This window comes from Orcinus orca, chromosome 2 (genome assembly GCF_937001465.1).
Source record: "Orcinus orca chromosome 2, mOrcOrc1.1, whole genome shotgun sequence".
In the NCBI taxonomy this organism is placed as follows: domain Eukaryota; kingdom Metazoa; phylum Chordata; class Mammalia; order Artiodactyla; family Delphinidae; genus Orcinus; species Orcinus orca.
In genome coordinates, this window is record NC_064560.1 from 175986854 (window position 1) to 176010410 (window position 23557).

Here is a 23557-nt window from a genome sequence, read left to right on the forward strand (position 1 = left end):
CACCTTGCCAGCAGGCGCAGAGCTGGCTGGGTTAGTGCTGAACGTGATTTTTAGGAGCAGTTGGCTCTTGAGATGTTTCCAGGTGGTTTTTGGCTTGGAATTAAACAGGAGTTGGAGGCAATAATCAGGTGATTGAGAAAGTCCCTCTCTCTGCCCCATCGTCACCCCCATACCACCCTCTACTCGGACCCCACCTTCCCCAGAAAATCCAGGCAGCTGAGTTTTTGGCTCTCACAGCTGCTGAGCTCTGGCAAGCCAAAAGCATATTTTGTGGTGGTGATTTCTTTCTCAGGTTGACCGGCGTGTTTCTGCACTGAGCGCAAGGGCTGTTTCCTGACTATGTGCGTGAATCAGGCTGGATTTTTCATCTAGGGCTTCTGATAACAGTTTTAAGCTGGAAGGAACAAAGAAGATCATGATGAACCCCTATCATCAGGGTCCAAAGATGAAGAATCTATCCAAAGAGCCGGCTGCATAGAGCTCAGATGTACGATGTTGCGCTTTAGCCATGCCCGGAGCAGCCCATGCCCCCAGAAGGTGGTTCCCGCACTCACACTTCAGACACTGTCCCCCACCTTCCTCCCTCCCTCTCTCTCTCTCTCAGTGTCCTTGTGGTGTCTGCTTCTTTGTTGCCTTCAAAAGTTCTTCCTTTTTTCAACCTTCCTCTCCCAAATGGGAGGATCCGAAAAAGCCATTTTGGGGCCCTTGAATGTCTTTCCAGATGGAGGCATGCCCTGAGATTCAAAACAGCCGAGACACTACCCAGTTCTGCCCATTACAGCGAGATGACGAGAGAGGGGAGTCGGTGGTATGGCCCCTCAGTCCCACGGCCTGAGGAGCCAGCTTCCCAGAAGTCCATGGATTAGGAAGGTCTGCTTCAGGGGCTGCCAGGGAACAACTCCCTTTTGTTTTGCTGGCTAGCATGTGACCAGAATGCTGCCAGCTAATTTTAACCCCACCAAAGTACTGCTGGAAAAAAACCAAAAATACAGCAACAACCAAAGAAATGGTCTTGCCTCTGGAGAGAGAAATGCTGTGTGCTGGATAAAAGCTTTTTCAGCCTGTGTTCCTTCCTGTTTCAGTTTCCAAACTTGCATTATCGGTAACCTGAAAAATGATGAGTTTCACCAAATTACTGGATATTGCACAAGAGGACAATGAGACTATTTCGGGTGCTGTGAGTGTGTCTGGCACAGACCCTGGAAGCCATTGTTTTCGGGAGGGAGCCGATTTCTGGTTTCCTGGTGCTTTCCTTCTAGGGTCTCAAAGCCCCGAAGGGTACTGGGGGTGGGGGGTGCTCTCCATGGCAACCACGCAGGCTGCACTCTGAAAGGACCTGGATGGGAAGTGGGTGGTTAGGCTAGGCGGGGTGGGGGGTGGGGGTAGCAGTGGCAGTGGTGGCCTTGGAGGTGTTAAAAGGTAGACGGTAGGGAGTGTTTGAAGTGGGACAGCAGGAGAAGGAAGAAGTGGAGAGAAGGAAGCTTTCACAATAGCTGGGTGCCCCCCCCCCCCCGGAACATAGGCCACCAGCTCTCCTACTAAATTTCCATATCCGTTTTCAGTACCAGGAATTAATGGAGGACTTCAGGGAGGTTCTCACCGTGGATACTGGGTTCGCAAAGCATTTCCATGGTGGTTAATTGTCGCTGTCCGGCTGGGTGGCCGATGAAGCTGGGGAAAAGGTACAAGAATCTCAGGAGCCAAGAAAGGAAGAGGTTAGGATAAGATAGAGTGTAGCTCGCAGCTACTGCCGGCTCTTCTAAAACCAGGTAGTGCCATGGGCGATCGTTAATCTGAGGGTCTGCAGCGCAGTCCCAGAAGATAATATGACGGCAAAGAGACTGAGGGGAAAGACCCCAGTTAAGGCGGCAGCACTCCTGGCAACCAGGTCAGCTTGGTGACATTTGCCCTCACAGGGGCTGAGGGCTTCAGCTGCCTAAAAAGCCATTTGCTCAGGCTTGCCCTGTCTGGCAACTTCTATGCATTTAAAGGGTCCTTGCTGGTTTCTGAGGCACCCCCTCTACCCCCGAATCCTCCGGCAGACACCGTCTTCCGAAGACGAGGGAAGCTCCTGGGAGACATTCGCCCCATCGTCTGCCTCTAAGCTACTGCTATAACCTTCCCACAGCAGTCAGGATCAGCTGGCAGATCCCTAAATTAAGGTTCTGATTACTCTGTTGTTCCAGAGGCTTGTTTTGAGCAAGATGCTGTGCTTTAATTAAAAAGATGAGCGCTCATGAGTAAGTGAAAATATTTTCGACGCTTCACAAATATGTTTGACTTTCATTTTCTTGCATGTCACAGTAGGGGTGGGGGGGTCAGGCTGGTCAGCACTTTTATCCATGAGACCAATAAAAACCTTTCCTGCTAGCTAACAGCTGGCTCTTTGCACAGCAGAATTGTAAAGGGGGTTCGAAGTCCGGAATCTGTTCCTTGGGCGTCTCTGTTTGCAGATTTCCGCCAGCATTCAGGTGTCATTAGGACACATTTCTCATTTACCTTTGCAGCCAGAGATTCTGAAATGTTTCCTAACAGCAGCGCCACAGCTGGAATGCAGCTGCTGCAGGGTGGAGCCAACACAAACTCCTTGTGGGTCAGCCGGGTGAGGGAGGGCAAGGAATCTTGGAAGGTTGGGAAAGTCCTTCTTTCTAAAGCCAGAGCTCAGGAATGAGTGGGGCCTCTGGTGTGAAAGCTTTCCAGATGGGGGAAGGAAGGGTAAGTTTTTGCCCTCTGGGTAGATTCCAAAAAATCGCTTTGGGGAGGCCAAGTATTTTGAAACTGCCTTTAAAGCAAACAGCACAAATGTTTATATTGACCTGGAAAACCCTTCCTTTTTCCTTTCCCTACAATCCAAGTCTGTTCCCTTGAATATTAATCAACAGGAACGTTTGCCCAAGCTTTTCTCCTCCCCCACCTCTTTTTTTATTATTATTATTATCTTTGGTTCAAAAAACTTTTGGAAGCTTTTCCAGGCTGGAGCTATAGAATGCTTCCAGGAAAATGCATAAGGAGTGTCTGTATTTTGTGTTTCTCTGGAGGGGGCTAACCGTGTTTTTCAGAGAGACTGAGCTGGGGGCAGCCAGGTCTTGTGCAAGTGGCCAGCCAAGCAAAAGGGCAAACGGTACCAGAAAGATCTGTGCACATCCCAAAGCACTGAAACGAAGGTACGGTTTAGCTGGCCCGCCTGTTCTCTTCTTTCAGTCTTTTATTACCGCAGCTGCCTCAATGTCAGTTTGTGCGAGAAGCACCCCATCTCCAGTAGATGACCTGAGAACAGCTGGGTGTCAGGGTTTGAACTTCATTCTCAAGTTAACAACACTTGTCATTTCTGCCTAAAGAACACTTGGAAATTTAGCTGGAAAGGTGCAGGAGGTCAATACTCACCCAGCAGGCAGGGATCCCACCCAGGCATGGAATGTAATGGGCATAAGGTGTCCTGGGGCTCTTGCTGCCAAGGGTGGTGTCAACCTCCAGCCCATGCCAGCACAGCTCCCCTTGGGCCCAGAAACACAAACACAGCTGCATGCATGCATGTATCGGAAACATCTGTACACAAAACCAGAAAGCGCATACGTGAGGCCCGAGGGCGATGGGGACTCACAGGACCCCTCACTGGTCGTTGCAGCTCTTGAAAGCAAAGGTAGCGGGGCTTTCCTGGAAATACACTCCATTTAGGCTGGTTCATGAGAAAAGGAGCAGAAATAGCTCCATAGGAGGGCTGCCCAAAATGAGGGCAGAGCTGCCCCAGCCACTCTCCAGTGCAAAGGCTGCTTCCTCCTGGGTCATCCCCTGTGGCTGTGAGGGCCCAGAGACCTCAGGAGAGGAAGGGGCAAGCAGGGGTCTGCAGTGCTGGAAACTAGAGGACACAGCTTCTGGCTCTCCTCGGCCCATGAGCTTGAAGACTATTTACCGGTAACACTGTCATGGTTCCTGCAATAGAATCTCTTTCCTTTCCGCCCAAGGGACACAGTGACTCCAGAAGGCATCTCACCCCGCAGCGGGTTGGGAAGGTGCTTAACAGCCCAGACTTTGGAATATTAATAACAACGATGATAGGCACAGCTAATATTCATTGGGAGCCTCTTCTGTGTCTGGCATTGTGCTGAGAGTTTTAATGCATTCTCTATTCTAAGCCACACCTAATGAAGGGGTTCCGTTATTTTCCCCACTGTATAGATAAAGAAAAGGAAGCTCAGAGAGGTTAAGCAACCTGTCCCAGGACACACAGCTAGTAAGTGATGGCTGCAGTTAGAACTCAAGGTTGCCTTACTCTAGAGCAGCGGTCCCCTACATTTTTGGCACCAGGGACCAGTTTCCCGGAAGACAATTTTTCCACGGCCGGAGGGAGGGGTGGGGTGGTGGTTCCGGCGGTAACGCGAGCGATGGGGAGCGGCAGATGAAGCTTCACTTGCTGCCCGCCACTCACCTCCTGCTGTGCGGCCCGGTTCCTAACAGGCCGTGGACCACTACCGGTCCTCGGCCCGGGGGTTGGGTGCCCCTGCTCTAGAGTCCTTATCAGACAGACCTGAGTTTGAATCGTAAGTTGGCTTTGTGTGATTGTGTGGCCCGTGCCAACCTCCAGGTTCCTTCCCTGTTCCCATAAATTAAACACATCAAATACTGGCAATTTCATGTAATTTAGCCTAAACCTTCTTTATTAGATTGTTGTAAGTATTAAATAAGATAATGTATATAGAGTACTTAGCAGAGTGCCTAGAATATGGTAAACACTCAATGCTACCTTTTAGTAACAATCTCAGAGTCAGTATGTTTGTTCTGTATGGATACATTCATCAAGTTATTCATAGTCTCTGTGGGTTTTCTCAAGCCCTTGGAAGGTCCGGCACATCCCTGTGTGGCACATTGGGCCCCAAGAACAGCTGGACGCAGTGCTGATGAGGGGAGAACTCCTTCTCGTTGCTCCTCTGTGACTGAACTTGTGTCAGGATCCACACGTCTGGAGCACGCATCTGTGTCTTAGCCGTTGATTCCTCTCTTCCATGTTGCCTACTCACGTTCACTTGGGTTCATTAGGGGTTCCAAGGTCTTCAAAATCATTCAAATCTGATTGCTTTACTTTCCTGCTTAAAAATCTTCCAGGTGCCTAACAGAATCAAGACAAACTCCTTAGTTTGGAATGCGAGGCCCCTGGAAAACTGCCTCCCACCTGCCTTTCTGTCTCTTCCTGCCCCGTGCCTTTGCAGGGCTCTTTTCTCTGCCTAGAAAGAATGCTTTCCCCTCTTCTTCTTTGAGCAAATTTCTGTGTATCTTTCAAAACCCAACTCAGTTTTTACTTTACCTTTCCTGGTCTCCCACATTTCCCTGCTCTTACTTCAATGACAGTCTGCATGTATCACAAAGAACTGTAGTTATCTGTTCATACAACTCCCCCACTGGGGACTCATGAAGTTCAAGTCTAGGGCTTACCCTTCTTTTCCCAAATCACCTAGAAGGCCCTAAATAAATGCTAATAAATACATACCTTAATGTAAACTCTTATGACATCATTTTATTGGCAGTAAAATAATATATGAGTGTATCTGTATATTATTTATACCCTCCCTTGTTTCAGCAAGAATTTGAAGTCGATGTGCATATAACAGTCTTTCTTACTCACAAGCAGATGTAGAATAGTGCGTGGTGCGTCCTACAGTAGAAAGAGCTAGGACTTTAGAGTCAAACAGTTCTGGGTTCACATCCTAACTTGGCCTCTTACTGTGACTTTAAGTCATTGCTTCATCTCTCTTAGCTTCAGTTTTCCCATCTGTAAAATGGAGATAACAGTAATGACCTGTGTGGCAGACATTGTTGATTACCACCCAATAGACACTCCTGCTTTCTTCCTTAGTGCCCTAAATTTTTTTTTCAGGAATCCACTCCCTCTTCCTCATGCCCAGGGTGGGAAAGGGGGAAATCCTGATGAGTCTAAACAAATCTTGGTATAATGTTCCCCTTGCCAGTGATTCTTTTTGGGATGGATCTGTGACTCAGTTCTGGTCAATGAGATGTAGGGAGGGATCTTTGAGAGGTTTGTCTAGAGAGTTGTTCTAGGAAATATTCCCCTCCTCTTAAAACATGAAAGAAACAGTTGTCCTTCTGCAGCTGGACGTTATGTCTGGAGTGATGGCTGGGGCCACAGCAGCCATCTTGTTGTGATGAAGGCAACTACTCAGAGAGTCAAGCCAACATACTAAAGACGACGGAATGGAATCGTGGAAAGAACTGGGGTCCTGGTGCCACATTCAGCACCTAGAGCCACCCATCTCTGGACTTTTTCCTGAGATCATCAGTTCCTTCACTGTTCAGTGAGGGACCCCTAGCTCAATCCAGTAATGTTAAGGTAGCTGTTACTTGCAGCTAAAAGGATTCTAACAGATCAACTTCATGGAGTTATGGTGATGACTAAATAAAATAAAGTTGATAAAGTATCTAACACAGTGCCTGGCATGTTTTGTTCTTAACAAAGATTAAAGACCTTCCTGCTGAGACATTCTGAGGTGAATGCATGAATGACCCCAAAGACGTGGCAGATGGTAACGCAGTAGGGTTTAAAGCAGTGCAGAGGTGGGTGGGTACTGGAATGACAACGAAGACGATGATGAGAGTGAAATTTAAACATTATGTTAGGAAGTGTCCTGAGGAGCTTCTTGGGGCTGTAACTGTAGTTTTCCTTTGTACTTCTCAGGCCTCCTCTTACTCCGGTCAGAGTTAAACACTGCACAACACAGGCTTTTCTAATTGTGGGCAGCCACACTTGTGCAATCGGGGTGGTCCCTGATTACCCTGGGGCATGGAAGCCCTGCTCCGGGATGAAGCCTAGAGTGTAATTTGTAGCTCCAGGAGGAGCCAAGATTCGGAAGCAGAACTAACATACCCACGCCATGTAGAACATGGTCTACCACTGACAAAAGGCACAACACCCCTCCCTTCAAGAATGTCCAGGGAGGCCCCGCAGACTCCTGCAGCTTGAAAGGCCTGCCTTTGGGGGCCTTGGGGCCGGGCGTCCCACCTAGCTTTTGGCCGGCTAACCAGGCCAGAGTTTTCCTCCACTCCAGTGTGTGGAGCGCTCAGCCACACCAGTGTCTGCCAGACTTATGTCCGCCCGTCTGCGTGGGCGGCCCTGGCAGCAGGGTACGGAGCAGGGTTTGTGCGAGGACACTGTGGCCCCTGCAGCAGGGTTACGGGGGAGGCAGTGTCACCTCAGGGGCAAGCCAGGAGGGAACCTGGAGGAGGTGGGGAGCAGAAAGCTGCGCACCCAAGGCATCCTCGGCCCCCTTTTCGAAGGCCCTCTTCCCCTTAGAAGCTGGTTCCAGGCCCCCTTTCCCTCCAGCTGCCCTCTGGCTGTTTTCTTCCTGCTGGGCCCCTCCCCTGCCCAGCCAAGTTCAGCACGGCCCTGCTTCCTGGCACTGACATTCATTCTGTCCACCAAATATTTATTTAGACTATTCTATGCAAGATGCCATATTCCTGCTAGCGACTGGGGGGGTGAGAGAGATACAAAGAACAGCAAGATTAGACTAGAAAGGACTAATCCTAGTCCTTAGTCTAGAAAGGACTAGAAAGGACCTCAAAATGGTTTTCACACTTCTCTCGGCCTCAGAACCTTCCCACACTCCCCCTCACAAAAACCCAAGTATTTAAGAAAGAAAAAAAGCAAGATTGCTGCAGCTGAATCTGGAGCAGGGCCCCGTCCACTCTGGTCAGAGGCAGACTCCATGGACAGAGTCTGAGAAGTCCTGATCTAGACCAGAGGGGAAACTGAGGCCCAGGGAAGTGACCTCCCTGAGACACACTGCAAGTTAGCGGCTCAGCCAAGTTCAAATTCAGGTGTCTGAGTGCCTGGCCCAGTGCGTTATCCATTGTACTGCCCTACCCCTTGGCACTTGTCTCAAAGATCCACTGGAGAGAAGAGGCAAGTCAACACAGAATAGAATGCATGTGCTACAGGCCAGTTAAAGAGCGATGGTTCCAACACAGGGAGAGAAGCCCTCATGGCAGAGGGGCAGGAGGCCGGGCCTCGATCAAGATGGGCAGGGTTTGACATGTCAGGGATGTGGTGGGCAGTTGGGTAGTGGGAAAGAGGCAATTCCAGGCCCCAAATAACGTGGTCACCTAAAGCCTGAAGAAAGCCTGGCAGCTCAGAGACCTGGGTTCCAGCCCTGGCTCTGCCATTACAAGCTGGGTGACCTTGGACCAGTGGCCTCCCCTCTCTGGGTTTGTTTCCTTGCATGTAAAATGGCAGAGGGGGTGAGCTAGCTTGTCCACTGTGACATGCTTTGATGCTTTCTCCCCTCCCATGAGGCTGGCCCTCCCCTCCCCACCATCACTACCAACGTCACCACCCAGGACACTCGCCAGTGTGTGCCAGGTGGCTGGAATTGACACGAAGAGGAAGTGTCCCTGGGTGCTCCATCAGAGCAGCACGGAGCTGGCAGACCTGCTCAAGGGGCCCGCCCAGAGCTTTGGAGAACAGTGACAAAACACGAGGAGGCTGGAACCCAGGCAGAACTGGGGCAAGAACCATTCCTCTTCTGGGAAGGGTTCTTTCTAATCCAGTCCTCTCTGAAGGCCCAGGCCTCAGCCAGTGCCCCCCATCGCCACCCCACGCCCACCACCTTGGAGCAGAAAGGGGAGGTCTCAAGGGCAGCCACTTAGCCCCAAACCTCAGTATTCTTGCTTTTAAAATGAGGTGAAAATAGAGACTTAGTATTTTTTAAAAATAATTTTTTTAAACATTCTTTTTTAAAAAATTTATTTTATTTCTTTATTTTTGGCTGCGTTGGGTCTTTGTTGCTGCATGCAGGCTTTCTCTAGTCGTGGCGAGCAAGGTCTACTCTTCGCTGCGGTGCACAGGCTTCTCATTGTGGTGGCTTCTCTTGTTGCAGAGCACGGGCTCTAGGTGCACAGGCTTCAGTAGTTGTGGCACGTGGGCTCAGTAGTTGTGGCACGTGGGCTCAGTAGTTGTGGCATGTGGGCTCTAGAGCACAGGCCCAGTAGTTGTGGTGCACGGGCTTAGTGGCTCCGCGGCATGTGGGATCTTCCCAGACCAGGGCTCGAACCCGTGTCCCCTGAATTGACAGGCGGATTCTTAACCACTGCGCCACCAGGGAAGCCCAAAACTTAGTGTTCTTATTTGTAAAATTGATCGTGCTTGTCAAGTGCCTAGCACGGTGCCTGGGGTAGGAACCACTCAGTAAATATCAGATCCTATGCATTGCCAGGGGGCTGCCTGCTGGGGACGACCGCACAATCTGAAGGCTCCTGACATTAAATAGTCTGCTTCAAGTAGGGCCCCTGTGTGTGCAACACACCCTCAATCACAGGAGAGGAGAACCGCAAAGGGCACCTGGGGAGGTTGGTGAGAAGCCCGCTAGAAACAATGTGTGTGCGCCCCCTGCTGGCTGGGAGCAAAGGTGCAGGCCTTCAGGCTCAGGGTGCCGGGGCCGTGAAGGGGGATCCTTGTTAGCACAGCATGCTGCTGCCTGGTAGATTGAACCCAGTAGTCACAGAGCACCCATGAGGTGTCACCCACCTGGCAACGCGCCAGGTTGCTGGAAGGATGACTGACAGTGAATTACAAACAAAATGAGTGACAGGTAAGCTCTGTTTTTGGAGCCAATTAATTTGAGAGTCAACCAGGCATCAGTTCAAGCTCAGAGACCACCCCAGAAACCATCTGTGCTGGATACAGCAGTGAGCAAAATTCCTTGCATCTTGGACTTGTAGTGGGTGGAGTGACCTTGGACAGGCCACATAATCCCTCTGAGCTTCAGTTTCCTCATCTGTAACACTTAAGTCTTCTCTACCCCTTACCCCCATAAAAGAGGGTAGGGACCCTAGGTGTGGATCTCAAGGACTCTGTCATCTGGGGGGAGTTGAAAGCCATCACCAACAGCCATGTCTCCCTAAGGAAAACCATCCCTTTGAACCTGGGCTGTGGCCTGTCACACTCCTGTGGCATGCCAGGCTGCCCAGGTTCTCCTACACACCAGGTACCCCGGCAGACCCCTGGCTCTAGACCCTTCTGCTCCAGGATAATGATGGGGCCCTAACCTCTAATGAGAGACCATCGGAGTGGATGTGGGAGGACACCGGGATGGCAAGTCCCCACACTGCACGATCCAGGCCACAGCGGGTATTTCTCCTTGTTAACTGGACTGCTTTGCCTCACAGTGTTGCCTGGTGGGGGCCTTTGCCTTCCTGGATCCCTGTTCTCTCCCAGACCACTGGGAGAATCCGGTCTCACGTGGTATGATTTTGAGGGCTTGAGGAGGATAGGGAAAGATGTTCTCAATGAATTTTTTTTTTTTTTTTTTTGTGGTACGCGGGCCTCTCACTGCTGTGGCCTCTCCTGTTGCGGAGCACAGGCTCCGGACGCGCAGGCCCAGCTGCCATGGTTCACGGGCCCAGCCTTTCCGTGGCATGTGGGATCCTCCCGGACTGGGGCACGAACCTGTGTGCCCTGCATCGGCAGGCGGACTCTCAACCACTGCGCCACCAGGGAAGCCCTCAATGAATTTTTATTAAGACCCATCATCGCTACCACAATCAACAAGTTTGCATTCCCAGTGGCCTTTACTGTAGAAGTGCACGGATGCACACACATGTTTGCGCACACACACACACAGAGCAAAGGTGAGGGTTGAAACCAACTGATGCCAGAGGAATGTTTGAACACCTGTATCAAAACTTTAGTTGCACAAGTTAGACGAAAAATCGTCTGTTTTGATTTCTATAAATATTTCTCTTGCATATTTTGTTATTAGTCCCTAAGGTATGTAAGAAGAAGGATTAGTGTTCATTAGTGTTCGGTTTATTTTTTAAGGGTGTCTGTAGTATCATCTCACACTCTGTGTGTATGTGTGCTCTTGCATTCATTCATGTAACAAGGTTTTATTGAGCTACTGCCAGGTATTGAAGCAATAGCAGTAAATAAAACAGACACAAGTCCCACACAGAGCTTACATTCTACTATGTTTGTGTGTGTGTGTGTGTGTGTGTGTGTGTGTTGACAGAAAAATAAATAAACAAGTGGCACAAACATGACATTTGCTGGTAATATGTGCTGTGGAGAAAACTAAAGCAAAAGAGGGGGTTTGGGTGCCCCAGGATAGGGGGGTAATTTTAAATGGAGTGGTCAGGGAAGACCTCATTAAAAAGGTGACATTTAAGTAAAGATCTAAAGGAGGTGAGAGAGTGGACCATGTCGTTATTTAGTAAAAGAGGCTTCCAGGCAGAGGAAATGGTGATGCAAGGGCCCTGACGCAGGAACATGCCTGATGACAGAGAAGCCATCCTGGAGAGAACAAGGAAGGGGAATAGGACATGTGGTCAGAGAGGGAAAGGGGAGGAGCAGGTGGTGTTGGGCTTTGAGGGCCATTGGGAGGACACTGGTGTTTACTCTGAGTGAGATGGAGCCATGGCAGGGTTTTCAGCAGACGGGTGACATTGTCTGTCCTGCATCGGAGCAGGATCATTCTGTCAGGAGAACGGCGGGAGAGCAGGGGCACCAGGCTATTGGAGGGATAGAGGCAAAGGGATGGTGGCTGGAACCAGGCAGGTGGTAGCAAGGTTAGTGAGAAGGGATCCATTTCTGGACGCAGCCTGAAGTCAGGGCAGGTTGCACAAGTTAGATGAAAAATCATCTGTTTTGATTTCTATAAATATTTCTCTTGAATATTTTGTTATTAGTCCCTAAGGTATGTCGGAAGAAGAATTAGTGTTCATACACACACTAACGAGCGAGTGACACAGCAACGAGCGAGTGTCCACTGCGAGGCCCCACCCAGCTCCTAAGGTAAGGACCCTCACACCCCACAGGGGGAATGGTGACAATGGTCCTTCCCTCACAGGTGTGTTGTGAGGACAATACATGCAAAGTACTTAGCAAACTCTTTGGACTTGATGGAGTTATTTTTATTAATGAAGTATGCTCAAGGGTCCTCCACACCCTTTTTCCAACCTGTGTAGGTAATTTCATCCCTCTTCTGAAAGTTCAGAAATTAGCACCTGCCTTGTAAATAGGACACGACAAAACACTACTTAGAGACACATGGTGGGGAGAAGTTAATCCGGGTAGGCTTCCTGGAGGAGGAGCTTGGCTGACTTCCTCTCTTTTCAGGCAAAGAAACTAAGGCTCAGTGACATTAAATAACTTGCCTGAGGTCACAAAGCTAGAAACTGGCAGAAAAGGCCATCCATGCTTTTCTGGCTCAGAAGCCACTGCTCTTAGCCAGTGTGCTGCCATGGTGACAGGTCATTCCCATCAGAGGAGAATGATGGCCGTTCATGTGAGGACCTGGGACAAGAGGGTCTGAATGGCCATCGCTCAGTCTGGGTGGAGCAGAGGTATGGGAACCTTGGCATGGCTTCAGTAATAATCATAGATTATGATTATCTGGTGAGCAGAGCAGTGTGCCAGGCCCTGGGCACCAGGTCTGAGATGCATGATTTCATTTAACCCTCAGTTTGCGGAGGAAGAAACTGAGGTCTGACAAGTGTACTGGTCTCACTTATGGGTGTCAGAACTGAGACAAGAACCCAAGTTTCTCTTTTATCTACTGCTGTGTAACAGTGGACTTGAGATGTTAGCGGCTTTAAACAACAACGCACTTGTTCTTATGATTTTGTGAGTCAGGAATCTGGGCAGGGCTCGACTTGTTGGTTCTTCTCCTCCACGTGGCATTAGCTGGGATCATTCTGCACTGGCAGCGGGACTGGGAGGGAAGGGCCGAGAAGGCTTATTCACATGCCTGCCAGCTCGGCGCTCCTCTACATGGCCTCCCCCGTGTGGCCAGCATGGTGGCTTCAGGGTGGCTGGTTTCTTACATGGCAGCTGGCTTCCAAAGGATGAAAGCAGAAGCTGCCAGGCTCCTTAGGGGCCAGCCGTGGAGCTGGCATAGCGTCACTTGCACTGAATTCTACTGGTCAAAGCAAGTCCTGTGGCCGGTCCAAGTTCAGGAGGAAGGGAAACAGATTTCTCCTCTAGATGGACACAGCAGCATGCTCATTCTGGAATGCAAGATGCTTGTGGCCATGGTGAGAGACTAACAAGCATCCCCAGCTTCTCCACTGGCCGCCTTCCTCCCATGTCTAACTCCAGGAAGCTCTCATTTCCAGGGATTTGCTAAAGCCCACCAGGCCCCCGCCACGAGCCACATGCCTATGTTTCGTCTTACCTGGCCCTCCAGCCCAATGACTGCTTCATGCTCTGAGCCTGGCTTTACAAGAATCTATCTTATCTTGTTTTCTCCAAGGCAGGCACCATTTCCCCCTGCTTCCCAGGGGCCCCATCACCTGAGTTAGCCTGAGCATGTCTTGTTCTCAGGACCCTAAAAGAACCGAACATGTGACATGCAGACAGTCAGCCACCTGAACAAGAGTGGGTTGGATTCTTCTTTGCAGAGCCAGCACCAGCACTGAGTTTTCCCCAGAAGAAGAGCTCCGTAAACAGGACTTTCTGGCACCAAAATTCACATGCTTGGGCCTTGAACCAAGGAAAAGAGCGTCTTACCTCTCCAGGATCAGCATCATCATCACCTGGAAATGTGTCTAGGGTTGTGGCCCTCCCATCCTACCTCCTAAACCAGAACTTGCATTTTAACAAAAACCCAAGTGACTCATATGTGTGTTCAAGGTTGAGGCAATCGAGGTAGCAGTTCCCGAGGTAAAGAACGGGAACAGGCTGGGAAGACAGATGCCAGGTGAGCCCATCTGGAATGACAAGGCAAGGGTCTCACCCTTGGCTGACGGTTACAATCACCTGTGGGCCTTTAAAAAAAAATCCTGATGCCCAGTGTGCACCCCAGTCAATTAAGTCTTACATTCCTGGGGGTGGAGCCCAGGCAGCAGAATTTTCTAAAATCTCCTTAAGCGATCTCACTGTGCAGTCAGGGTGGGGAGCCGCTGGTTTAGGGTATTGCTTCTTCAAGTGTAGTCTGCAGCTCATCTATGCCCAGATCACTTGAGACACTGATTAACTATGTAGATTCCTGGGTCCCACACCCGGTTCTTGAGTCTAAACATCCGGGAGCATGGCGCAGGAATCCACATTTTTAGCCAATCATCCCTAGATGATTTGAATGTGCTCTAAGTTAGAGACCATTGGTTTAGGGCCCTGAATAAGCGACAACAATGGCAATGGTGTTTCTAAATGCTACAAAGTATAATGTGCAAACATTAGAAGACATAGGAAGAGTAGGAAACAAGAAAATGTGTGTACTCCTTCTGTCTAGGGATGATGGGGGCCCCTCGCACCCACTCTAGAGAAGGGAAGGCGCCTCCCTCCCCTAGGGAAGCTGCCACCCATCGCCGGGTCGGCTGTGATTTGGGCTCTGTTTCGCTGGCAGGGTGGAGCCTGTTCTCTGGCCCGGACAGAATTATTGCCTCAAATCACATGGTTGATTTTCAGTTACTCGTGTCCGTGTGAGAGCGCGCGCGCGCGCGCGCGCGCGCGCGCGCGTGTGTGTGTGTGTGTGTGTGTGTGTGTGTGTGTGTGTAAGTGTCTTTGCAAATCATTAAGGGTCGTCATTCTGGATTATCGTTGATTAACGAGAGGGAGGCCTGGTACCTCCAGCAGCCGGGATGGCGGCCCCGCAATTATGTCCCAGCTGATCAGTAATTGGCGCATCACAAGATGATCTCTCTCTCTCTCCGCTGCTCCTCCCAGCCTCTCCTGCCGACTCCGCAATTAGCGCCATTGCTCATTCCCTTCCAGCCTGAGCTGAGTTCAGAGGCCTGCTCCCTGGCAAGTGGGTGCGGTAGGGCTGGCTTTGAAGACCAGTACCCAAATGGGGCTGTGACGGTGATGTGCGGGGGTGGTGGCAGAGGCTCCGTGGCGGGGGGGTGGGGGGGGCATGGAGCTGGCAGGACCTCAAGTGCGCTACCTGGGCCCGCCTTATCGTTCATTATCCTTCCCAGGAAGCCCAGGGGCCATTCTCTGAGCTCCCTGCCCCTCCCCCACTGCATGGACTGGGAAACTGAGACCCAGAGAACGAAAATAGCAAATTAGGAAAAAAAAATCCAAGACCACTAATTCAGAACAGCACGGTAACATGAATCCAGCCCCACAGAGCCAAGGAAAGAGCAAAGTTCCAGAAGGAACTCCTCCCCACCATCACTCCCATCCTGCTGAGGCTGTCACCTCCCAAGCCAACACTGCTTGTCTCAGTTTCCCCGAGCAACGCAAGCTTTTGATACCCCAGCTCCCGGGGTTTGGGAGGAACTGCCCTGAGGAATGTGTGGTGTTAATTCAAGGCAGCAGCACCCACCTGGATTATGGCAATGGCCTCCTCACTGTTCCCCACACGTCTACACGGGGCCCCCAGTATCCATCACGCTGGAGACACAGGGATCTTTATAACGCCTGGTCTTACTGCTGCTGAGATACCATCCCTCCATGCGATGTTACTCCCCATTGCCCTCAGGATAAAGTCTGGGTCCCCAGTCCCCTTTCTTGCTCCACCCCACTTGCTCTCTCTGCCCAGCACAGACCCCTCAGTGCTCTAGCTCCCTCCCACCACCTTGTCCTTCACCCAATCTGATCCCTCTACCTGGTACCCTTTCCCCTCCTCCCATCATGTTTCACCTGGGCACACACCTGTGGGGAAGGCAATGATGCTTACACTCATACTTGGGCTCCATTGCCCAGAAAGGGGTTCTGCGCTCACTGGAGACCAACAGTGACAGAAGCAGAAACTTTGAGGATGGCTTTAGTTAGTTTAGCAGGGGTGCGAGAGGATGGGGAAGGCGGGGCCGTTCCGGAAAACTTCCACATGAAAGACTCTCCCGTGACCAGGCAGTTTGTTTCTGAGCCTTGCAGCTGTCTTGGCCATTTTCATTTTTATCTACTTAGGGTGGTCAGCAGGTCACGGCAAGCGGGAGATGCAATGCTAATGACTCCAGCTCCACGTGGCAACCATTCAGGAAAAAGCTGCAATGTTCTCTCTGCCACATTAATCAGAGAAACACATCAAGAGCTGTTGCGTGGAGACAGCTTTCCTCCCAGTACCTGCCCTGCATACTAATCACCACCCGCTCCTGGCGGTGAGTCAGCTCCATGCCAGGCAGGCAGTGAGGGAAGGTCAGAAACGCCCGCTCCAAGCACGTGGGGACAGGCAGAAGGGCGGCAGCCGTGTCCCCACCCCACAGACACACACTGCCCGCAACCATCATTGAGCCCGGGCAGGTGGGCACAGCAAATTCTGGGAAAGTCCATCCCAATTAACTCTGGGTTAATTCCTTCGTCTAGGTCTTACCCAAGTCTACCAGAGGGACCTCTCCAGAAGCTGATCCCTGGACAGAGTCTGATAAAAGCAAGAAGGGCCTCACTGCCAGGCACTTTGATAACAATAAGACATAATTTTAGATCGCACTTAACAGGTGGCAGGCGTACGTGTAAGCATTCTAGATGGATTACTCAGTTAATCCTCATATAACTCTGTGAACTGGGTGCCCTTACTAGTCTCATTGTATAGATGAGCAAGGAAACACACAGAGAGGTTAAGTAACGAACCCAAGGTCACACAGCTAGTAACACCAGCTGGGGTTGAACCCCCGCAGCTGCGTTCCAAACCATCTCCCTCCACTTCCCCTCATTGTGCTACTAGAACCCAGAGTCGCCTGAGCCAGTGGTAACCACGACAAGCTTCCGAGTGTCTTTTGCATGTATTCATTCATTCACTCATTCGTTCATACAGCAACTATTTGTTGAGCACCTACTATGTACAAGGCACTGTGCTGGGCACCAGGGAGACAAGGGGAAACAAAACAGACGTACGCTTAAGAGGGAGACGGGCATCAATTTAACATTTTCACAAATTTATAGTAATTGCAAAATGTGATAAGTGCCATGAACAGAAGTACCAGGTCCCATGAAAGCACATGGTGGGGGACGCTCATGTCTCTTGGAAAAGTCCAGGAAGGCTTCCCGAGGGAGTGACAGATGAGGCGATGGCTTACATCTGCAATTCTCAAAGGGTGGTCCCTGCGTGGGCAGCATGAGGTCACCTGGGAACTTGTTAGAAATGCAGATTCTTGGGGCTCACCCCAGACTTACTGAATCGGGGACCCTGGGGATGAGGCCGAGAAATCTTGAGTAAGCCCTCGGGGGGATTCTGATGCCCACACAAGTTTGAGACCTACTGGCTTATGCAAAGGCCTGGAGTTAGGCAGGAGCAGGCATGCTGGAGCAACTGCAGGTGGTGTTGGGGCAGGGGATGGAGTGCCTAAGATGAGCTGGACAGGGTTTGGGTCACCTTGGCCTTGTAGGCATCCTAAGTGGTGCAGCCCTGCATCAGCTCCCATCACCAAGAAGCCCAGTCAGAGGGTTCCTCGGCCCTGGGGACCCTCAGGAGCAGCAGGTCACCCAGGTGTCCAGTCTGGCTGAGGCGAGAGGACGGGAGTGGCTGACCGGTCACCTGACTTCTTGCCAATGTTTTAACTTTCAGGAAACACTGGTGAGAAGGTGGATCCTGTGTCTGGGGAAGTACCTCCATCCTCAACGCCGGGAAAGGAACTTAGGATAGAAACTTCTCCTTATCCTCAAGAAGCATCCCAGTAAAACACCAGCAGCAGCAGGTGGCTACGACCCACTGAGTCGCGAGCTGGCTGGGTGTCAACACTGCGAGCACCTGAAGCCAGGTTCATCACAGGAGAGGGACAGGGTGAAGTTCCCTAGCTGAGCCTGGACGAACTGGATGTGGTCGCACCTGCTTGCAGAGGTGTCAGCATAGAATAGATCAGAGTTGGTGACGACCAAACAGCCTTGTTGGGCTCCTTGTTGGGCTCCTTCCCATGCACCTCCCCTGCTGCAGGCCGCCCCCCTCAGAGGGGCTTCACCCCACGGGCTGTCTCCGCAGGGTCTACTGGACGACCTGGCCAGGGGATGCAGGGGATGCAGGTCAGAAGGCCAGGATGGATGTTGGGTTGTTATTGGTCCGCTCCAATGTCACAGGGGCCTTTGATATGGATCCAGGTCACGTCCAGCTCTCCCAGCCAGGGTTCCTCCTTCAAAAGAAAAAACTAAGAGACCTTGGAGGAACTCACTGTCCCAAAAAGTACAGTAAGGAGTGGGAACTTGCAGAAGGCTCTGGTAGATGAGGGAGTTAGGCAAGGAGCACAGAGGAAAGGAGGGTACTTTTCTTTTTAATATTTATCTATTTGGTTGCACCAGGTCTTAGTTGTGGCTCGTGGGCTCCTTAGTTGTGGCATGCGAACTCTTTAGTTGTGGCATGCATGTGGGATCTAGTTCCCTGACCAGGGATCGAACCCGGGCCCCCTGCATTGGGAGCGTGGCACCTTACCCACTGTGCCACCAGGGAAGTCCCGGGTACTTTTCTTTACACTAGCTTTTTTCTCTCCATAAAAAAATGTGAACACAGACGTAAAGAGAGAAAAAATGAAAAGTTCCTTTTTTTCCCGTCTCTCACTAATATCCCTGCTTCCTTAGCAGTAACCTATATTAGCAGTTGGCTCTATATCATCCCAGACCTTTTCTGGGCATTTACACACACACACACACACACACACACATACCCATGCGTGCATGATGCCAGGATGTTTGTTTTTCTTTGCTTTTACATAAATGGGATCAAGCCGACCATATTGTCCTGCAACTTCTCCCCCATAACAATATATCTTGGACATTTTTTTCATGACCACATATATAGAGCATCCTCATCTGCTGTTGCTTTTCTCTTTTTTCTAATTTCTGCATAGTATTGCACGTGCGAATGTAACACAGTTGATTCAACCACCCCCTTTCCACTCACTCCCTCACTCAGGGTCCCTGTTGCGGCCCAACTCTGGGGGGCGTTTGTGGTAAGTGATACTGCTGCACAGCCCAGGGGACCCCATCCACGCTCAGGCTGCAGCCGCCCCTCCCACCTCCCATGAACAGACTTTTTCCCATGCAAACAATTCTACAACCAGCATCCTTGCCCATGCCTCTTGGGGCACACACACAAGTATTTCTGTGGGTGTTGATACCTCGCGTGGGTGGAAGTGCGCGCCCTGCCAAGGTGTGGGAGGGCGCTGACAGCCTCCTCTGCCCCCATCCCCCCAGCACATATCCATCACTGGCTGCCGCCTGGGCCGCGGCTTCCAGGAAATCCATTGCAAAGACAGGATTGTCAGTGGCTCACACGCTGGGGGCCATCCAGGGAGTAGATGAAATTGTAGGAGAAAATCCTACCCGGCTCCAGACCGCTCGTAATGGAGACCCCTTGGTGACCTTTCCGGAGAAGTTAAAGAACACAGGCAGACACACTCACCCTCCATCGTCCACCACCAGTCCACCTGCCGGGAGCACAGCCCTCTGTCCTTGGAGAAGCCGCTCCTCATTAGCAGGCCTGGTGGGAAGGGGGAGGCTGGTGCACGGCCCAGGCCGCCGCTGTGCAGGTAAGGAGGCCAGCGGGGACAACTGCTTCCCTGGAGGGTGAACCCAGTGGACCACAGGGCCCTTAGCTGCTCAAGGTCAAGGTACCTGCCCCCTTCCGCCGCCCCCTAGAGAGACCATCTGGCAGCCAGGCAGCGATCCTCCAGTGATTCCCCTCCACCCAGTCCCCAGGCCAACGGATCCTGCAGCTGCATTCAGCCCTCCTTCCTCCCTCTGTTCAAACAGAGGTGCCGGCCCCGTGGCCTCAGTTCTTATTATCCAGCTTGGCAGCCTTGCCCTGCACCTCCGGGAGGAGGGGGCCTCTGAGCGCAGTGCCCATGAAGGAGGTGCCGGTGGACGAATCCAACATTTTCCTTACCCGGGAGGGTGGCCTGAGCCTTTACCTGGTTTCACAGCAGCTAGGTTCATAATTCCTCACCCTCCACCCCTCACCCCCGTTCCTCCCCTTCTTGATTCCACCCACCCACTCCCACACCTGGCCCCGCACAGAAAACCCAGCCATTGCTGTGAACGTGGGGAAATACGCAATCGTTTTCTGTATGCAGCTGTCTCCCAGCTCTCCAGGCCTATTTACCTGATAATGACTTAAAAAATAACCCTAGCTACACCTATTGGGCAGTGTGCCAAGTGCTTTATGTATATATCTGACTTAATTTTCGCAAACTCTACACAGTAGATACTGCTAAGGATTTACAGGTGGGGAAATGGAGGCTCAGAGAGGTTAAGCAACTTGATTCAGGTCACACAGCTGGTGAATGCTAGAGCCAGGACTGGAAACCAGGTCCCCATCATTCTCCAAGGCTATGAGCTTAACGGTTGTGCTACCCTGGCTCCCACTTACTTCATTTCATTCCTTCTTCTGGGTTGTCCCAAGGACCGGGTTGAGCTGGCCAATTCCCCAGGCTGCCCCCCAGACTGGAGGGAGCTGTGGCTTCCGGTCCCTGGAGCCGTGTGGGTTCCTGGCAGAGGAAAGACCCTCACATCTCCGTGTCCAGATTCTCTGACTCTCTCATGAGCACACCCAGGCCCCCTCCAGGCCAGTAGAAACTGACAGCCCACCCTGCCTGCCAGCAAACACTTTGGCTGGCCTGGCCAGCTCAGCCTGAGGACGGGGGAACTTCCTCCGGGCAGCACCTCACCGCCTGGACCCAGGCAGGGGCTGGTTTCAGGGCTGCCCATCCGCAAGCAGGCTGGGAGGCGGGAAAGGGAGGCAGCCCCCATTCCAGAGGGGCTTTTGCTGCCCTCGTGTGGCCTGGACACACAGCCCTGCACCTCCCTCCTCCCTCCTTCCTCCTTGCTGTTATCCAGCCTTCCCAGCTGCCAAGAGCCCACACCCAGTCCCAGCCCTGGTGCAAGTGCCCAGGTTATTTTGCGGCTGAGGAGAGGGCAGCACGAAGGCCAGGGAAATTCACAACCACCAGTTCGTACCCCAGAGCAAATAACATGGATGGAGGTGAAATTTATGTATCTGTTGACCTGAAAAGATGTCCTAGTATATTGCGCTGTTAAAAAAAAAAGGGGGGGGGGGGAAGGAAGCAGGTTTTAAAGCTGTGTACAGTAAGAGAGCATTTTATTAATTAAACAAAAGTATTATCTATGTAACTAATCATAGAAAGAGGATATTTGCCAAGATGTTAACAGATGATTTTTGTTTTCTTCTGTTGGCTTATCTGTGTTTTCTATTTTTTTCAATGAACATCCATTACCCAGATAATTTTAAAAAGCAATCAAAATAAACCAATCCCAGACTGATTGTACATCTTCCTGTCCCCCCTACCCCCAACAGCTCTCCAAAAAAGAATCACAGATCCATATTCCTGGACCTTCCTTTCTGTCTCCAATCATTTCCACATCTCAGTCGGCGTGTGTTGGTTGGAGGTGGGGGGAGGATTCCTACCTGTTCCAGGAAGCCTTCCCCTGACTAATGGGAGGTGTGAAGGCTTCTTTGCCCAGGGGGCTTTTTCTCACTGACCCAGCTCTGCCCAAATGCACAGTGCCTGGAGGCCGTCTTCCCTCCCTCTGGTGCCTTTTCATGGAAGAGGAAATGCTCTGCTTTCTACTGCATTGTTTGTTCCTGCAGGCTGAGCCGACTTCCCTGAGGCTGAGATGCTCAGAGGCAGCCCAACCCTCCATCACATGGACCGGAGCCCCAGGGCAAATGGTTCCACTGTCTAGAGGTGATTATGGCAAAATGAAGAGTGAGGGCAAAGAAGTGACAGAAAAGAAAGAGCAGTGCTTCAGGAGAGGGCTATGCTGCCCCTTCCAGAAGGACCCGAGGAAACTAGGAAGGAGATGGGAACGGAGATTCCCGAGCATTTCCTATGTCCACACAGGGGACCCTCCGAAGACAGGCCCTTGCCCCTCACTTTGTGCGGGTGAGGCCACCGAGGCAGAAAAGCGCCTAGGCCTTAGCTTCCTGCATCTCTGGTGCTTCACGCCACCGTGTCTCACGACAGAGGAGGCTCCTGAAAAGGTCTCTGGATGGAGAAATTAGCGTTGGTGGGCAGTGTCTTCTCCCACCCACCCCCGCCGTGTTAGCCACTGCCCAGGCTCCCCAAGAGCCATAGACACCCCTCTGCTCAGGAACGGCAGCTGGGACCAAGCACTGTCCTGCAGGGGATGGCCCTCTGAGCGCCTGCTCGTTTAATGAGGAAGGTTGCTAATGTCATTGTTCTGGCCATCAGAAAGGCAGCCTAGAGGGCCCAGAGAGCTAGCCGGCAACCCAACAGAACCTAGGGTTCAAGGGAAAGGAGCAGAGGACCTTTAGTGTCACCCTGAACCCCCAACCTTCAAATCACATTCCCTGAGGTGGCCATCCCCAGAGACGCAGGAACCAGGCTCCCATCGCTGCCAAGCCTCCACACACAGGACAAATGTGGCAGTTTGCACACCTAATTGGGAGGCAGGAGACCCTCCCTGGTACTCTTTGAGCTCTGTTCCTAGCCACCTGGGTCATCTAGGCCAAGTGACTCCTCACCACCACACCTCCCCTTCTACCTACACGGTGCTGTGGCGTTAAGAAGGGCTTCTAAGGGTGCTGCTGAAGAATGCTCAGCCCCTGGCAGCGTCTCCTCCCTTAATGGGGGTCTCGTAATGAGTTCCATGCCCTGAGCAACTCGGTTTGTGGACAGGTAGTCGAAGCGTGATTGATAGCGACACCCCGTGGACACAATGGGTAACTGCAGTCACCTGGACGGAAGTCACAGGACGACCTTCAACTTTCTTCATTATGTGGAGAGGAGCTGATTGCAATTAATCCCACTCATCACCTTTCACAGGGAGCTGTCTTAGAGCTGAAAAAGAATCCTTCCCCAAACCAGAAAACAACCCTCCAGCCACACATTTCCATCAGCCTCCAGCTAAACACCTGTTTCGTTTCAACTTGTCCCTTTTCAAATATTGACCTGATAGAAGTATCTAGTGGCCATGGAGGGAGAGTAATGTCAACAATAATATTAATAGAGGAAATATGTAAAGGGCTGTTGACTTTTGCCATGAATTTCATGCATTATCTCATTTAATCTTCCCAGCAAACCGTGCAGGTATGTGCTCTTACCCCCAGCATTCAGAGGAGGAATCAGAGACTTGGAGCATAAGGGGAAGCTAAGTTTCAAACCTGGGCAATCTGGCATCAGACCCCATTCTCTTTTAAACACCAGTCTGTGCAACCTCACTTCCCCCAGTGTCTACCCACCATGGTAATCCCTTGAGGCTGGTGAAAAATCCCAATTCCTAGGGCACTGGCTTGAATCCTCAGACTGGACGCCCCTGAGTCACCCTCTAGGGCAGTGAGAGGCAGGTGGACATGAGGGGCTTTAGGGTTCAATAGGCCTGGGTTGGAGTCCCAGCTCGGTCCCTCATTAGCTATGTGACCTTGGGCTTATTCCTGAGTTTCACTCCCCTGAACTGCCAAATGTGCGTAATAATCCCTTGCCTTGGAGGGTGCTGTGAAGGTTAGAGAAATCATTCGGTGCTGAGCGGATGCTCCAGAAATGGTGGCTACTCTTATCTGCAGGGTGGGTGTGCCCATGACCTTGGGAGGAGCCAGCCTGGAAGATTTCCGTAGGTGGCAAATTCTAATTCAGCCTTTTTAGAAAATACCACCACTAAGAAGGGCTAGGATGAAGGTGAGGGCCAGCTTTCTCACCCTTAGGCTTGTCT

The 23557-nt window shown here is 51.4% G+C and overlaps 1 long non-coding RNA gene across 1 annotated transcript; it reads left to right on the forward strand.

Annotated features, from left to right (window-relative positions):
* The first annotated feature begins 1408 nt into the window (after positions 1 to 1408).
* Positions 1409 to 23051, forward strand: LOC117197730 (uncharacterized). The gene is made up of 4 exons (XR_004478566.2): positions 1409 to 3164; positions 11692 to 11797; positions 15854 to 16044; positions 17448 to 23051. It is a non-coding gene; the product is annotated as an uncharacterized LOC117197730 (long non-coding RNA).
* Positions 23052 to 23557: the final 506 nt, after the last annotated feature.